At 43.0% G+C, this 8,983-nt stretch overlaps 1 protein-coding gene across 9 annotated transcripts in view; it reads left to right on the top strand.

Moving 5' to 3' along the window:
• Positions 1-536: 536 nt before the first annotated feature.
• Positions 537-8,983, top strand: part of ADD1 (adducin 1) — a 53,161-nt gene continuing 44,714 nt past the window's right edge. For all 9 annotated transcript variants that reach the window (XM_026034207.1, XM_026034210.1, XM_026034209.1 and 6 more), the window contains exon 1: positions 537-567. The gene's annotated coding sequence lies outside the window, so the exon portion shown is untranslated. The remainder of the gene's footprint in view (positions 568-8,983) is intronic.

An 8,983-nucleotide genomic window follows, 5' to 3' on the forward strand; every position in this document is an offset into this window, starting at 1 on the left:
AGAGCTCAGATGATGCCCTCCACGCAGGCCAGGCCCCTCGGTGCGCTTCCAGAGCGAGGGGCCTGCCGCGAGGCAGGAGTTCAGCGGCCACACGGTGGTCGCTCGGTTCCCTGGAGCCGCTCACGCTCTCGGGCACTTCCCTAACCCTCCTGTGCGCTGCTCGCACCCTGGCCCCCCGCTCAGGTCGCCGCGCTCCAGCTCCCAGCGGGCGGGCAGCGCCCGGGGGCGGTTGTCGCTCCCGCCTCGCTCGGGAGCGGGACGCGGCCCAAGGAGCCGCCGAGCGGCCGCGCGCTCCTCCCGCCTGAGGCGGCCCGCAACGGCCGCCCGCGCGCGGCCCCGGCCAATGGGAGAGCCGCTTAGTGGCGCCGCTCGCGCGCGCCAATGGGCGGCGCGCTTGTTGGCCCGTGGGGAGGCCGCGCCCTGGCGGGTGGGGGCTGGGGCCGCCTGTGGGGGAGGCGGAGCCGGGCGCCGGGGCCAGCGCGGAGCAGACGGGCTCGCCGGCGAGGCTCCTTGCGGCGGCGCCTGCTGCCCTGCCCTGCCCGCTCCCTGCTTCTCCTGGCCGCGCGGGTGAGCGGGCCCGGAGGGCCGCAGCCGTTAACGACCGCGCGCGCGCGCGCGGGGAGGAGGGGGCGCAGCCGTTAACGGCCGCGCGCGCGCGCGCGGGGAGGAGGGGGCGCAGCCGTTAACGGCCGCGCGCGCGCGGGGGGCGCAGCCGTTGGCGGGGCGCGGCGCGGGGAGGGAGCGGGAGGCAGGGAGCGGGGTGCCGTCCCCGGGTTGAAAACAGGCTGCGGGCGAGGCAGCCTAGCAATAAATAAATAAATAAATAAATAAATAAATAAATAGATAGCAGCCCGCAGGACCCTGCGGCGCGGGGCTGACCGCTGGGCAGGGTGAGGAGGCGGCTGGCGAGGCCGCGGGAAGGAGGTTGCTGCACCCCGGGGTGCCGCTCTCCAGGGCCGCGGAGCCGCTGCCGGGGCAGCGCTTCAGCCTCGGCCGCGACCTGCCGCCGCCGCCGAGCCTTGCCAGCGAGGGGGCTTTGGGAGGCCCGAATAACAGCCTGCGGAAAACGGCGTTGGGGAAGGGGACGGGAGCGGGGTGCGTTTGCGCGCTGGTATCGGTTGGCAGGGTCCCAGCGGCAGCGCGCAGGCGGTTGTGGTGTGCTCTGCGCTGGAGGGACTGTTTGTTTTTTAGCATTTCTAGTGTCTTGATTTTGATGGAAAACGTCACGTTCTCTTCTGCGTGTGATTGCTATAGAGCCTCTGTGGTGTTTTAAAGCTTGATTAGTAATCTAGGCTGGCTTTAAGTAAAACTAATAATTAGGGAGGGGGGAAAAAATCCAGTCAGGCTGGAAAAATACGCAAGGTTGTTTTGAGATAGGGGGCTGTGGGTAGCGCTGGGTTTAAATCTTTAATGAAATAGTGCTGTACGTTAATGCTGTAGGCTCTTTGCTGATCTTGTTCTCTGCTTTTTTGAAAGCTGCTATTGACCTTTTCTGTATGAATGTTCCTGAATTTTCAAACTGTGACTACTGCTAGATAATTTAGGCGTGTTTTGCTGAAAGCTACAGGTATCTCCATGGACACAGGCTGTTTACGGCTCTGGGTTCTGGAAAGGTAGTTGGTTATCTTATAGAATAGGCATCAACTCTTAACTGTAGCAAATTTGCACTTAGTTGTAGAAGAAAGAAATACAAACTTTATTTCTAAAGCAGACTTCTGTTTTGTTGATTGATATAACAGTTGGATTGTAGAGTTGTAGAGTCCTTGCTTCAGCAAGGAAATAACATTCTTGGAGATGTTGTACAATAAGAAATGGGAGAAATACGCCATTGTGTGACTGGTTCCTTACTGCTGGAGCAGGTTGCTCTGGCCTGTCTTTGTTACATTCAGTAAGTGGATCTGACATGGTTGTGTGAGAATAACCTTAAGTCAATGTAATGACTTTTGGCATTTGTCTCAATGGTAGCTTTTAAAATCTGTGGATTTCTTTGAGTTTTGGAATGAGACAGTGAAGTTTTTATATCTTTACTGTAGCAGGATGAGGATATGTATGTTAATGCATACATTTTAAGTACCCCATGGTTTTATTGGATCACTGATAGTTATCTGAGGATTCTTATTGATGTAGTACTTTTTAACCAAAAACTGTTGTAGTCTGTATGTTTTCTTTTAACGTTAGGTTAATAAATATGGTTTGAGAAATCTGAAAACGTGCTTCATTCCCACTGAATCCTGCTCGCGCTTTTGCTAGCATGGTGTGCCAATAAGGTCATTAGAGTATGGTTCACTAAATCGTTATAGTGAAGGTCATTTATTGAATCATTTGTCTGACAGTTCTTTTCAAATATCTTCAACAGAAAAAGACTTAACTCTTTTCTCATTCTCAGAGCTTCCCCATAGAGGTTGGATGATATTTCGCATGTATGGAATCAGATCACGTAATGAGATTATGTGGGCAAATCCATTTGGGTATTGAGAGACTTGCATAGGAGTAAGGATTAAGCTACTTTGGCCCCATTCAAGTCTCAATTTTTGAAGAGTAGCTTCATGGCATGAAATGCTTTTGACATATCTCCTCACCCAACATCCTATGAAATGCTTTGGAGAAAAAAAGCTGAATTTTCAAGTAGCTGATATTGTCAAAAAGAATAAAATATTATAACTGGAGAGTTTAAATTAAAGAGTGCTCAGCACATTGGATGTTTGTAAGCCTATGATTTCCAAGTGATAGGTATTTCTACCTTAGAAAAGGTTAGACAGTAAATCTGGTACTTGCTGCTTTTTTGAGTGGAATAAAATATTTTTTAATTAGTTAAGAGTTGGAACAGTAATGAACAGTGAGCCATTTGCAAATCCCAAACAGTTGCTGTGCAAATGGTCCAGTCTTGCTTTGACAGATGAATTCATGTTAGCCAAACTCACCCACTGCATGTATGAAGGTTTGCATATTAACCAAGTTCTTCATTGTGTGCTGAGGACTTCTGAAGCATGAAGAAATGATGTCGAAATTAATGCTAAATTTCTCTTTTGCATGATTTTTAACTTCGGATTTACGCATGGACCATGTTGCATGGCAAAAAATAATATCTCAAGTAGCAGCATCGTAATAATTCATAATATAATTATTTTCTTCTTGAGAATTTCAAGAGCAATTGGTACTTTACATTTAAAAATTGATTGTGAATAGCTAAGGGTGCAAATCCAAAGTACTGATTCCACTCTGTAGGTCACTCAGCATCTGGTGAAGAATCTGTCTGAAAGTCGTCAGGTAACTCGTAGCACTTCTGTATCAACTGTGTCAAAAGCAGATGCCTTTAAAAGTGATAGAGGTTTCTGCACTATCTGAATTTTACTGTATTCATTTGTATGATTTAATCAACCTTCCTGGCCAACAGGAAAACATTGCCTCGTCTTGTTGCTTATTTGACGTGTTTCTGCAAATACACTTCTTTTGGCCAGGATTAATAAAAGTAGCTGAAAAAATTCCTGCTGGCTTTGGTGAATTTTCTCTTTGACCCCTAAGAGGTGGCATAAAATGGTATCCTTGAAAGCTTGGCTAAATGGGAGTGTCAGCTTCTTCAGCACCTGGCCAACTTCCTCCTTTTGACTTTGTTTATTAGATCGCATTTTGAGAAATGGTCCCCGCCCGCTCTGCTGGGTTCAGTTATTCAGCGAGAGTTTTGCTTTTCAGCCTCAGATGGGTTGCAGTAGGAAGTGGGACATCAAAGAAATTTTCAATATCTACTACCAGTAGTCTTTTTTTTCTTTTTTCCCACAGTCTAATTTAAAAACCAACTTTCATGAAAAAGTAAAGTCATGTAAACAACGAGTAGTAAGTGCAGTTAATCAGTAACACTTTATGATGTCTTTGATACTTTCTCATCAAAGGAGTAGATAATGTTAAATCATGCTGTGTATCCGTGTACTCTACAGGTGAAAAACAAATGACTTCTACCTAAACTCTTCTAGGTTTTTTATTGGAATCAGTAAACATTAAAAACAAATCTGGGCTAAACCCCTAACTTAAACTACAGCTATAGAAGAAACGTGTTGGAGTTTTTGGGGGGTTCTTTTCTGTTTGTACATACAAATTTTCAAATTCACGTTGTGGTGTTTTTGTGGAGATTATCACTTGCTTATTTCTTGCATATCAAGAGATCTGATTCACTGTTACTCCAATTTTGATACAGCTAATGGCATTTTGTCAACTTAAACCAGGAAGGATCAGGGAAGCTTAGGCACATGAAGATTATCTTCCATTTCTTTTTCTTTTTTGAAACTGTATAGAGTGAGTGTAAAGTTACTGTTTTCTGACTTTTCAAATGAAGGTTAAAGCATACTTTAGCTAACTTCTGATAGTAGTTTAGTAGTAATTTAGATTTTTTTAAAGTATTGCCACTAGAAAATATTGTTGAAAAGTTAAAAAAAAAATATGTTCCCGTATGAAACATCACTGCTGTGCATTAACTGAGGGGTGCATTCTATTTTTTCTGACTCAAACTCTTGTCTACTACATGATGTTGCATGACAATCTTGAACAGACACATCTTAAGGAAGTGAAAATGCAATAAAATATATCCCCTTGCTTTAGAAATACTTTAGCTTCTGAACCTGTTTGCTGTGTTGCACTGAATTTAATAGGGATGTGGTGACTTCAAACGTGAAAACTTTCTACTTGTTACATGGCATTCTGAGCCCCAAACCTGTGCCCTGCTAAGAGGAAAACATCTCCTAATTTGTCTAGAGAGGCAGGAACATCTGACTGCAGAAACATCTGGCTTTTCCTGTATCCTTTATGCACTTGCAAGCCAGTCTTCAAGCAGGTAGCGCAGAAACAGCCATCGAGAGCGTTGTCACTGGCACAGGCAAAGGGAGAGTACAGAGCCCTGGAACAGTCTGCCCAGGGAGGTTGTGGAGTCTGCTTCTTTGGAGAGCTTCAAAACCCGCTTGGATGCAGCCCTGTGGCACGTGCTCTAGGTGACCCTGCGTGAGCAGGGGGGTTGGACTAGATGACCTCTGAGGTCCCTTCCAACCTTAAGCATTCTATGATTCTATGATTCTAGGTGCTCAGGTGAAGGGAGGAGCATGACTTGACATGCTCGGAGTGTGGAAGAAGTGCGAGGACTTAGGGAAAAGTTCTTAGGGCAGCATAGGAGACCTCAGTTCAGAGGAGATCATGATGCAGCAGTTCTGCCTTCTTTCTGTAGGCACTTTGGATAGTGCCAAGTATTGAACATCACTCGGTGTTTCTGGTTGATTTGAAATACGAGTTTAGTCTGTGTGTAGGATTCTGTTTTGATTCAAACTTAAATTTTCTCCTTAAATTTCTCCTTACCGTTGATGTAATTTTCAGGGCTATTATTATGCATATCAAGGTATCTGTGCTCCATCTCCCCTTTCCCCTGCGACTTAAAGTAATACGTATTAGCATGTATTAGATGGTGGCTTTTCAAATGTGTCTTAAACAGGAAATAAATGCTAATCTAAGCATTTCAGAAAAATGTAGCACATTTTGTGAGCAACTTAAGGATTAGAGCAGTATTTAGGGAAAGTGATGATGGAGACCTCAGGAAGATGTTCATTTTTGTTAGCTATTTTTTATAACATGGTGATAGCCACAAGTAAAGTGTAAGAATATGTAGCATATTTACAGTACAATATTACAAAATGTCTTAGATTTTGCATAGATTTCACTTGTGTGTATAAAATGAACCTTTCTACTGATTGATTTCATTTAGGTGAAAATTTGGTTTATTTGTCAGTAATAAATTCTTTGGTGCATTCCAAAAGGAAGTGAATGTCCTTAAGTAGATCAAACTGAAGGCATTTGGATGGGCTTAATGTATATTGCTAGTCTAGATCTAGATTAGTACATGATATGGAGGGGAGAGGTAGATTTAAAAAAAAAAAAAAGTATATATATTTTTTTAGCTCAAGGGAAAACTAATGTATCTTCTGGATGTCAGGCAACGCGCTGGACTTCTGTGCCCTGGATTCAAACAGGATGATACTGTTTTTCTTTGATTGCAACTACTTGCAGCTGAACGTCTGCCTGTCTGTTTTTCCTGCTCATCTGCTCTAGAACCTGTGCTAATCTTGGCACTATGGAGTTATGTGAGTCATCTCCCGTGGAGCTGCTCGCCTCGGTCCCTGCAAGCAAAGATGTTTTTATGATTATAGCACAAGATAGTGATTTTTGACTGCAGGGATTTCTCCTTCTGGATCTGCTGTAGGCTTTAGTGCTCATCTGAGATCAAACTCCTTCCCTGACCCCATTTCCGTTTTGTTGATGGACATGATTATCTAATGACAAGAAAACCCCAAGTGAAAGTAGCCTGTACCCTTGTTTCACTGTAGCATCTTTATACTCCTTCCACGAGCCTCCAGTCTTTCCCATCACTGTAGCAGTTTGGGGATGAGCCAAGAGCAGAGAACAAAACAGTTGCTGCACAAATTAGAGGAAAGGAGTCTCTTGCCTTGTCCTCTGCTCTGCGCAGCAGCCAGAAAATAAAGAGTATTTTGGCAGCTGGTCAGTGAAAGCCAGAAATGGTGAGCAGGAGGCTAAGAAGCCTGGTTAAAGTTTGAATGCCCCTTGCAGTTTATCAGGACAGCCCTACAGAGCATGGCTGATGGAAAAGTCTCCTGAGGTTTAGCAGCATCTGCATGGTACCTCTAAGTGGGGGGACGTCCCTCCACCCCACAAACAAGCTCACAATAACGAATGCAGCTAAAAGGCTTATTTTTGACATTTTGGTTTCATTTGTATTGAGGTTGGAATCCTGTATAACATAAGAGGGCTGGATGTCTTACTCAAATATAGTCTTCCCACAACATGTGGAAGCACAACATCTCCCAGCCCCCTTTTTTGAAGAGTCACTAACGAATGTTGATCCTGCATTAGGATGCATTGTGCTAGTTATTTTTAAGCCTTGAGAAAGTAACTCCAAAATACAGGGGAAGCTAGAAAACAGATGTACGCGTTAATTACTCAGGATATCCTGGATCTGTTCTTTCGTAAGGTCACCTTTTTGAAGAGTTTAAGCTAATTTCCGCCTTCCCTGGTTCTCAGGGCATTAAATAATTTGTGTGCTCACATACGTTGTTGAAATATTTGTTAGTTCTTTGACAAACTGAATTTTTGGAATATGCCCCCGAGTCATATGGGGCATATTACTTTACTTTTTTGTTATTGTATTTATTGGAGGCACTTAATTAGGAATGATACATATTTCCATTGCCTCCTTTGTTTTGTAGTAATCTTTAATTGAGATTAGATACCTTCCCAAATGAAGTTTCTTATCAAAGATGCTGTATATTTTAGTTTATGAGTTACTGGATTTAAGACTTGTGATATCAAATATTTAATGGCAGAAGGACAAAGTAGTCTTGCACTATCACTATTTTTTGTTAATTTACTTCTGGTACAACAATTTCTGTTTGTTTAATCCTAATCTGATGTGGTAATCATTAATGAATGGGATAAATTCAGGTTTGTTTTATTTGATTGGCACTCAGATCTAAATTTATTCCATCAAGGGTTTGATGAACTGAGAGAATAATCTGATAATTTCTTCCCCCCTTCCTTCTGTTGCTATAGTAATTCTAAACTCAAAGCTAATTTTTGAAAGCGCTGTTTTTTTTCAAGTGAACCTTGTGATAGCTGCAGTGCAATATGTTCTCAAACCAGAGTAGAGAGCATGCGGTGTTTCTGAATTTGGTATCTGACATCTGAGGTGAAGGTGAAATTAAGGAGCCATAACTTGCCTTTTGCTCTAACCCTGTGGAGACTTTGGGGGATTTTTTTTTCCTCTTGTGCTTAGGTCAAACAAAAGTAAAACAAGATGCAACTAAATAAAAAAAAAAAAAGGGGGGGGGGGGAGAAAAAAAACACATTTCTATGAGAGTCTTAGAAAACTATTAATACTTATGATTACAGCAGTGGATGTTCAAAGTGCAAAGGCTATTCCTTGCTTTAGCATCCTTATATTCCGACCATTACATTTTTACTGCAGTGCTTAGGGTTTAATTGATCATATATTTCTGGCTACTTCTTCTGTCACTAGTGAATGCAGAACTTTTGATATGACAGAAAATACAGCTAGTTGTGGCAGCTGTATAAAATACTTGCTCTCTTATGAAGCTTTCAACCAAGCTAGCCCATTCCAAGATGACCAGCCCATCAAAGTCAGCAGCTATGGAAGGTACGAGAAGTTGTTACCCTACAGAGATTTGCATTAAATATGTAATACGGCTCTGAGATTCTCTAGTGTGCTGGTTCATCTGGAATATTGTGTGTAATTCCTGTCACCCACCTTCAAGAAAAGAGAAATTTGGACTGGAAGAGGTACAGAGAAGGATTTGTGGGATGCTGTAAGATTCATAAGGGAGATTGAGAATGTCCTTATAAGCTTAAGACATAAGAAACAATGGGTATAATCTGGCCAAGAATAAACCTAGTCTGGAAATTAGAAAAAGATGGTTCCTAGGCAACAGAGGCACGGGAATCTGCAACATCCTTCCCTTAGTGGGCGTGGGGGAAAACGGTTTTGAAGAAGGGGATGGTAGGAGGGCTGTGACATCTCCTTCCCTACAGAGCCTGAGGACTGACCCATGGCGATAGTTACTTCACCACATAGTGTCCCACAGGGGGAACAGGGGTGGTCGGCTTTGTAAACAAACAGAATGCTTGCACCCTGACATATATAAATGCTTACATTAAGGGGATACTAAAGAATAGAGTAGGATGCTTAGTCTTTTTTTTTGTAATACTCCACATTATATATGCATTGCGTAACATGTAACATTTGCATTTATTCAATCTGTTAGTTATTTGATGTCCTAAGATGCTGCCTGTCCTGTTAAGCTTGGCATTTAATTGTTTTTGCAGAAGCATTGTACTTGTGTTTGAACAAGAAAGACTCCTATATCTCTGCACAATTTAAAAAAAAAAAAAAAAAAAAAAAAAAAAAAAAAAAAAAAAGGAA

The sequence above is a fragment of the Nothoprocta perdicaria genome, unplaced genomic scaffold (genome assembly GCF_003342845.1).
Source record: "Nothoprocta perdicaria isolate Ctin4 unplaced genomic scaffold, notPer1 scaffold_14, whole genome shotgun sequence".
Lineage (NCBI taxonomy): Eukaryota > Metazoa > Chordata > Aves > Tinamiformes > Tinamidae > Nothoprocta > Nothoprocta perdicaria.